This window comes from Macrobrachium nipponense, chromosome 5, assembly GCF_015104395.2.
Source record: "Macrobrachium nipponense isolate FS-2020 chromosome 5, ASM1510439v2, whole genome shotgun sequence".
Lineage (NCBI taxonomy): Eukaryota > Metazoa > Arthropoda > Malacostraca > Decapoda > Palaemonidae > Macrobrachium > Macrobrachium nipponense.
In genome coordinates, this window is record NC_061107.1 from 30167297 (window position 1) to 30176794 (window position 9498).

The 9498-nt window shown below is 35.3% G+C and overlaps 1 long non-coding RNA gene across 1 annotated transcript in view; it reads right to left on the reverse strand.

Annotated features, from left to right (window-relative positions):
• LOC135215075 (uncharacterized) overlaps positions 1 to 3617 on the reverse strand; it is a 56282-nt gene extending 52665 nt beyond the window's left edge. The window contains exon 1 of the long non-coding RNA XR_010314547.1: positions 3459 to 3617. This is a non-coding gene — a long non-coding RNA (uncharacterized LOC135215075). The remainder of the gene's footprint in view (positions 1 to 3458) is intronic.
• Positions 3618 to 9498: the final 5881 nt, after the last annotated feature.

The window sequence follows — 9498 nt, forward strand, 5'->3', positions numbered from 1 at the left end:
AAATAAGTTTTTAAATATACTTACCTGGTAGTTACATATATATATATATATATATATATATAATACTATATATCTATATATTTATATATAGATATATAATATATATATAGATATTATTAATATACGATATAATATATATATTATAATATATTATATAAATTATTTATATTATATAGTTTTATCACGACGAATCGGCGGGATGAAGCTATAAATATATAACTACCAGGGAAGTTAGATATTTAAAAATGTCTTATTATGTTGCATCCGTAAATGGTTCAAGTTTGACAGTATTGCCGAGAGAATGGGAGATGCAAGGCGCCGTTGCATGTTTGTCTCAGCAAGTGATTTGAGTTGCCAATTAGCGATATAAGGGTTGCAGTTTCGACAATATTTTGCATGTTATATCATTAAATATTCTGCAATTAAATATACAGAATTCCCATTATGACTGCCGAACATTTTCCTTCCAATATCATATAGGTGTCTGGACATATCTGATGATAACGAAAAAAATAATAATAATCAGATGGATGCATCTGATATCATTAGCTCACATCTAGATGGGCCGCGGGGAATTCACCAGCAAAGAAGTTGAACTCTGTGGACAGACTTCGCATTCTTCAACTCAGCCTAAGCTTTTAGTCAGGTTGTTTCTGAATATTGTTTCTAATTTTATTTTATGAATATATTTTCAAACGAAAGAGATAACAGAAACTTTTTTGAATGATATAAAATGATAATCTTGGTGAAGTAATAAACAACAAAGAATTAAGAAAGATTGACTTCCTTTTAGGCCGCGTCAAGTATGGATGAAACATTTTCAGACATATTCTTCATTTTCTCTTTACATATTACAAGCATTTAAAATCTGAAAGCACCAGTGGATTCAGGGTGATTTTATTGTTTAAAAACACAAAATTTTACTTTCTCTTGATCGCATAAATTAGGCAAAATCCGATGATAAATGAAAACAGGTATAAAGAATGAAATGTTTCTCTCTTCACTTTTACTCGGTGTAATTCCTTTGTGTTTTATCTTATTGATTTCAGGAAAAGATCATTTAGCTGTACATTTAATACCAAATGCTTTGGTATGACCAAAACTTTCCTATCTTTTGCAAAAATTGAGAAAATTGAAGAAATTTAAACATATTGCAAGTTTTCTAAGCTACAAACAAAAATATCACACACTGAGTGAGCAGCCTACCTCCCTGTACCAGCCAATCAGAGGCCGCCAAACAAATGTCTCATAGGCACAAGAATCTACCTTATGTGAATCGACTATAGTATACAATCACTTTGGGGATGAACATTCAAAAAATAATAAGACTACAAATATATCATTACTTCACTAGAATTCTCAGGTTATCTCACCTGTATTACGCCTTTTCATATTGCTTAGCCAGAAAATTATTAATCAATCAATTATATCTTTGTGCAGCTCTTTCCTACCTTCACTTCCATAAAAGAAAGCTGGCTTTTAATAGCTACTTATTCCAATGCCTGTTAGGTAAGCTACAGTTCCATCTTACATTAATTTTACTGATGCTCAAGGAAGAGCATCATTTTAGGCTTGGAACTGCAAGAAAAAGTATGGAATTAAAAAAAAAAAAAAAAAAAAAAAAAAAAAAAAAAAAAAAAAAAAAGGAGAGAACATAATCCTAGGAAATAGTAACTCCGCACGGACTGCAAGAAACGTTCTGCAAATACAAAGCAACTAGGGATTGGGGCTTCCAATATATTTTGCCATATTTAGTACTAGCCCCTGGGGGTTTATTACAGTCGACTCCCCAAAAATAATGGTAGTAATTCTACAGAATCGTTCCGCACGGACTGCAAGGAATGTAACCTCGGATACGACATCCACTAGGGATTGGGGCGTCCAATGTATTTAGCCGTGTTTAGTACTAGCCCCCGGGGTTAATTACAGTCGTTCCAATAAATATTACTTAAAATTCTTGTTCAGGAAGTAAAATTGCATAAAAAACCGCAACTGCCATAATCTAGGCTGCCACGGAATGGTACTGAAGATCTACCATAATGATAATTCTTAATAAGCTACCCAAATACTATGGGAAACTGCAATTTCCCGCGAAATACCCAACACAGAGTTATTGATCTACCAAATGTACTAATATCTATGTAGGTATGATAAGAAAATGCAGAATTTAGTAAGTAGTACTTGCTCTGCACCAGGTACTTCCTTGGAAACTGACTTATACTATAGTACTTTGGTTGCTTATTAAGAATTTACTGCTATTTTTTTGTTGTTCGACTGTAATCAACCCCTCAGGTTAATACTAAACACGGCAATATATATTTGGTATTTCTAAAGAATAGTTCCGCACGGACTGCAAGGAACGTAACTGCGGATACGACATCCACTAGGGATTGGGGCGTCCATTGTATTTCTCCGTGTTTAGTACTGGTCCCTGGGGGTTAATTACAGTCGTCCGAATAAATATTACTTAAAATTCTTGTTCAGGAGGTAAAACTGCATAGAAAAACCGCAACTGCCATAGTTTAGGCCGCCGCAGAATAGTACCCTAGATCTACCATATATTTGACTCCCCCAATCCCTCGTGGCTTTTGTATTCGCAGGGCCATTCCTTGAAGTCTGTAAGGAGTTGTTGCTTAGAAATACCAATGCAGTAATTAAGTAATGCTTTGATAATGATTTTCATGTGGCCTAGGATCTTCCCATTGGACTCTTGGTAATTCTTAGGTTAGGCCACAACAGGACCTATTCAAAATCTCAACTTTTCCTTGTTTGCCTACTAGGTGGGTTAGCCTATAGCCTAGTACCTACATTTAGCTGTGCTATGCATAAACTACAGAAGTTCAGGTCTTCTTTATATGTCAAGCACTTTTACTTGCTTATTACGATAATGGGATATTTTTACAGAAACATACTACAGTACAAGGTATAATTCCATCATCGAAGATTTCATTCTAGCCTTAAAAAGGTTTAAGCGAAGTTAAAAATGAACTATAGTAGCTAGTATCCACATAACTTGTCATGTAACCTAATAGTAGTAGGTATACAGAAAATGAAAATTGAAGCAATAACTTAAATTTAACAAGCAAAATGGTCAACCAGATGACTAGGCTACAATGTTCCTTTGGAAACTAACTTCGCCAAACCCCGACTTTTCTCGCTCCTGTCGTGAGTCAGAGAGCCAACACCTGGCTCACCAACTTTAACTTTTCGAGCCTAATAATTGTGCTTTTAATTCACCACACGAGGCTAACGTACAATTTAAACATTCTCTGTAATAATCCTCAAAATGACCAAAATGGTCAACATCACAAATTAATTTTATTTCGCTTTGAAAGTAAGTTAAGTCCAGGTCTCGTCAAAGTCAGTGGGCGAAACCTTGGAACAAATTCTCAAGTTTGAGAAATATCCATAAAAGGCGATGAAAGTAACTTGAACAACATAAAAAACTTATGACTTACATTCCTTTAAATAAGTATAAAACAACTGGTTCACAGGGAAACTTAGACGAGGGCTCACAGTAACACAAAATTGGACCTTTTAAATCATAAAAGTAAATTCACGGCCAATTTCTCTGACGTTTCTTCACCGTGGCCATAGACGTAAGGATTTGGTCGAACCCTCCGTGAATAAAAACAAAAGAGCATCGTCTTGGTGTTGTATAGAATATCTCGCTCTTTAAATCTAATATATTATCTAACATTTTGTTTCTTGGATGCCACAGGTCCACATGAGTCATACACCAAAGAAAGAAACAAAACATTGGGGGATAAACTTTTAGTTAACTTCGTTAATATGAAGTTATGTTTATGACTCACTAAAATGTACATAGAAATCATCTGTAAAGTGACTACTCAGAAAACAACAATCTTTATCAACTTCAAAATTCCTCGCATTTACCTTAATAATGTTTCAAACAAAAAAAGCATACAATAGGATCTTTATAACGAAGTCCATCCCCTATTTCGCCTTGTCCTCCTTTCTGACAACGATGTGATTATTCCATTCACCGTAAATGGCTAAATCATCTTCTTAGAATGACTGCTATGCTGTGTATTTCCACATTTTAAATGTGCGAAGTGCCTTGGGAAGAGTGAAAATTTCTAACTTCACATGGAATGACCGCTACTTTACAGTACTGATACATAAAATCAAGGATCTTTAAATATATTCATAAAATATCTTAATTCGCAGAGGTAGTACCTATACATAGAATACGTGACATTTCTCAGTCCTAATTATTTAGTATACTTCGTGTGCGCAGTTTCTGTGTACCTACGCTGCACGCAAATGACTAATCTTTTATTCAATTATTTTTCTTTATTTTACAACATAACATTGACTACTTTCTATTTTTGTTATTACGGGCTTTTCAACGAGCAAGAGCCCGTGCCTACATAAGGCTGGCTTAACCTCAGTTTTTTGTCAAAGTTAATGGACATACATCGACCAATGCACTTATAATTCTAATGCATAAGAAAAATATGTTGGTTATCGGACAAGGTTTGGTTACTTCACGTAACATAGTACTACTTTTTAAGTTGAAGAAACAGTGTAAACGCTGCTGGAGTGAGCTTAACGCAGAGGTATTTTAAACACACGCATCGCACAACCACACATACTTAGACAAACACGTACTACATACTGTGTAACATAAGAAAATATCAGTCCCATACGTGTTTTTTTTTTTATGTAAATTTACTTTTTGGTCACGATAATGTAGAACTTGGGCCAAAAATTCATTAAATGATTGTTGATTTCTGTATCCCCGGAGTAAATGTTGTTACCCTATTCCTACTGATTAACCGACTATTTTGCTATGATGCACGAATGCTAAATAATGTTTCAGAAAATACATTTCAAGAATGTGAAGAATGGGTTAAGACTTGAAGATTTCAATATATTCAACGCGTTCACTAAATTTGCTAGCAGTAAGCTCTCTCTCTCTCTCTCTCTCTCTCTCTCTCTCTCTCTCTCTCTCTCTCTCTCTCTCCTCTCTACCTACCTATAGCTTAGAGAAGAAAGAATTCATTTAGACTACCTTATATATTGTGCACTTGTCTAGGTAGTTACCAAAAAACCAAAGACTTCTGTAAACACATTGATGCACATCTCTCCTCACAGCAGAGACAAATTTCGCTGCTAACTGGAGTAGCAATTTTCATCCTGTTTCTGTTTTTTTTCAAAATCAGCCAAATTATATGGAAGGCCTCAACCCGACCCTCGTCTCAGGTGAGTTTTGTATATCGAGCCGGAGTATCTACGATGGTAGGCCCCGTGATTAAGCTATTTCCTAAAGAACGTTGTTAATGGTTATGTGCGCAGTATTAAGACGTACCAAATCGTCGTGAAGCGTTTGATATGAAAGTATTACACGAGCTTATGAAGCAAAACTTCAGCATAGATGATGTACTGAAATGGAAACGAGTTACCTATAAGGTAGACCTTTCCATAAGTAAATCGAAAATTACAAGTTCCAATCGAATCTGTCAAAAGGAGTACCGCAAGGCGGTTTTCTGGGACCTTGGTTATTCGGTGAATCAATACTTCGTCGAACAATCATAGAAGAATATGTTTTATCTCCAGACGATACATAGTTCCACCTAATTATACACATATATATTTAATGATTTAATGTATACCCACACATGCACGCACACATACATGATATATATATATATATATATATATATATATATATATATATATATATATATATGTGTGTGTGTGTGTGTGTGTGTGTGTGTGTGTGTGTAATTAGGTGGAACTTTGTATCGTCTGGAGATAAAACATATAGCTTTATTTCATGGTTTCTCCTATGATTGTTCGACGAAGTATTGATCCACCGAATAACAAAGGTCCCAGAAAACCGCCTTGCGGTACTCCTTTTGACAAAGATTCGATTGGAACTTGTAATTTTCGATTTACTTATGGAAAGTTCTACTTTATAGGTAACTCGTTTCCATTTCAGTACATCATCTATACTGAAGTTTTGCTTCATAAGCTCATGTAGTACTACTACCATATCAAACGCTGCACGGCGATTTGGTACGTCTTAATACTGCGCACATAACCATTAACAACGTTCGTTAGGAAATAGCTTAATCACGGGGCCCACCATCGTAGATACTCCAGCTCGATATGCAAAACTCAGCTGAGTTATAAAACCAAGTGATATATATATATTATTATATAATATATTATAGATTATTATATTATATATCTATATATATATATATATATATATATATCACTTGGTTTTATTACACCGTTAATTATGAACAATCACCCACAGTAAACAGCATTAAAGCCAGAGTAGTCTTTACTGGATCTTTTTTTTTTCTGCAAAACTTTTTCCAGACCGACGGTTAGATATCTACAGCTGCTTTGACGTCACATATAGCCTACTACGTGATTCATCAAATTATACAAAATATAGTATCTTTTATACAGATAAGTATATGTTTCTCTGTTTTATCCTAATCAATTTTATACTAAAATTTTTATGTTCAATATGTAAAGGAAAGATAAAAGATATCACCTAACTGTATACTTCATATACTAAGATGCCTAGTAATTAACCAATTATAAATTCCTTACGGCAACTCTGCAGTTCTATATTTATTCTCAAATACTTCACTGTAAAGGAGGTATGATATACTGTATTCACCATGTTACACTAATAACATCAAATGTCAACAGACAACCTCTCTCTCTCTCTCTCTCCAACTCATACAAAGAAACCATTTTCATAATGGATGAAAGTGACAAGAAAAGGACACCTGCCTGGTTTTCAGAAATGCGAGGGCCACCCGCCTTTTATTTGTATTATCATGTAAGGATACAGCACCATAAACCTCTCTCATTACCCAATTTAGACATTTAAAAAAATGGCAAAACTACGCTTAAACATCACCTGAAGTCTTCCTGTGTTCAAGTTACATGATAGTCAAATCAGTGGTCTCGTTAAACTATGTTAATAATAATAATACATTGTCGGCATCAGCGATCTTAGTAGTTGTTACGCCAGATAAATCTCCAAAATCAGTTAATTGATTGGGTTATACGGTTAAAGTGGAACAGTTGGGTCTGAGATGCTTCCCTAGTCGCACTGCTTTGAATGGTGTTTCCGAACCTTGGTCTATGGCTGAGACTCTTTGCGATGGGTATTTCACGGACTTATTTTCTGTATCTTACCTGAAGGTGCCCTATACTTATGCATCATTTTAAAAATAAATTAGTGGCATTAATTTACCCATTTTGAAAACTTGTTTTTGTTGATTTTTATTCTCCGCTAAACATACGTAATAATTCTTTTATGTCCTTTATACGTCTAATCAGTACGTTTTTTTATTTGGGCAGTCTGTATGTTCAATTAAATAATAATAATAATAATAATAATAATAATAATAATAATAATAATAATAATAATAATAATAATAATAATAATAATAATAATATACGACTATTGTGGCTGGTTAGGATATCTTCCTAACTGTGAATGTTCTTACATTTAAGAAGTGATGCAAGGTAGTATGATCTATGCATAAGTGTCATAGTTGAGTCAATATTGCTTATTTTTTTCTGTTCAGTGTTTATTTGCACATTTATCTGTGTTTCAAATGTAGATGTATCTAAAGTTAATCGTCTTGCCTTCTTGTTTTTTGTTTCTTTCACAGAGCAGGATTTCATTGGCGAAGGATTTTTCACCCCAAGACAATAGAATGGCAATCATTACTGTCCAATATGCAAACATTTGGAAAACCATAAAGCCAAAAGCCCAAAGGCCAAAGTAGGGAAATCAGCCGAGAACGAAAAAAGAAATTAAGAGGCAAAAGCTATACAAGAGAAATAACAAATGAAAACATTAAGTTGTATAACTAACTATGAAATAGAGCAAAGAGTTTGGACCAAAAGCCAAGCACTGGGACCGAAGGAGTCATTCAGCGATGAAAAGAAAATTGAGAGTGAGTAGGTCTGAAAGGTGTAACATGATGACAGCCTCGCAGTTGCATCATGGAACAGTTGTTAGTTAGGAGAGGATGGATAGCAAGATGGAAGAGAGAGAATATGAATGGAGCTACAGTAAAAGGAATGAAAGGGGTTGCAGCTAGGGGCCGAAGGGACACTGCAAAGAACCGTTAGTAATGCCTACAGTGAACCCCGTGAGGTGCACTGACGGCACTACCCCATACGGGGAACTATGAAATGAGACTCCTATGAGCCAGCTACACCAAAACAAAAGTATTTGCACCATATTTGAACTTCCAGAGTTCAAGCGATGAACTGCAAACTAAATAAACTTCCAGTAAACAAAATAAAAGGGGTCGGGGTGTGGCCAGAGAAGATCTAAATACGAAGGATGATCAGAATTAAGAAAAGTTCTAGAAAGCAGGCACAATGCGCTAATTGAATAACGGTGCCACTCATAATAAGATTGGAATAAGAAACTGAACAGAACTCAATTTCAGTTGCCAGTCAACTGCTTTGCACCAAACACAGGAATAATAATGGAGACAAGCGAGATAATAATAATAATATTAATAATAATAATACGGAGGAAGAAGCAGAAATGGGAATTTGGCATGACATCCTCATCAATTATTCGGAACTTTTATTCCAAACTAGCAAGATGTAAGCAAACATCAAAGTTTTGCTGATGAAAATCAAAAGACCCATGTATTAGGAAAACATGAAAACTATTCTGAGCCCCAAATTCTGTCAAGATTTTTGCCAGTCGCCCAGGGTTTCCGAGCAGATGATCAGATCAGTTCAGGTGCTTGCACAACTATTCAAGAAATAATAAATAAAGGCTCATAAGAGAGGCCGTAAAAGTAGTTTAAAACAGCATGTGGTTTAGGCGTCAATGTTCTGACCTACATAGCTATTTATGGAAGTATATAGTTATCACCTTTGTTGATTTACTTGCATTCATTTGTGTCTTAAGGGTGATATTTCATTTTGCGAAAGTTTGCGTTGAACGCCGATGGTCTTTTAGGCTTATCTATTTATTTGTCTATTGAGTAATAATGAAAATTCGTGAGGCTGAAGAAACAGGAAACGCAAAAAAATGCAAAAAGATCAATTAAATGTCAAACAGGATAGTCGCCAAGAAAAATTTAGGCCCATGGTGATTAGGAACACAAAAGTTAATGAGTATCCACAGGTGCTCCAGTTTACTTTCGATTGCCACAAATGTTTACCTGAATTTCGTTCGATGCCAGAGAGAGAAAAGGCGTCCTTTGAATAAGGGGGCCGGTATAAAGACTCCGGAAGAGATCACGTGACTCAGGAGGGTGGGGCGGGGGAAGCTGGTTAACCAACCATCCAATAACCCTCCACCACACACACACAAAGAATACGGGTTTGTTCCCTTGACAACGAAGCAGTCTAGGGTTCATTATTAGTCGCTAAGAGCAAGTCAAGAATTCCAAATCTCCCGCTGCAATAAAAGTAAAGCATCCCAGCAACATGAAAATAAGGCTGAGAGGGCAACCTCCT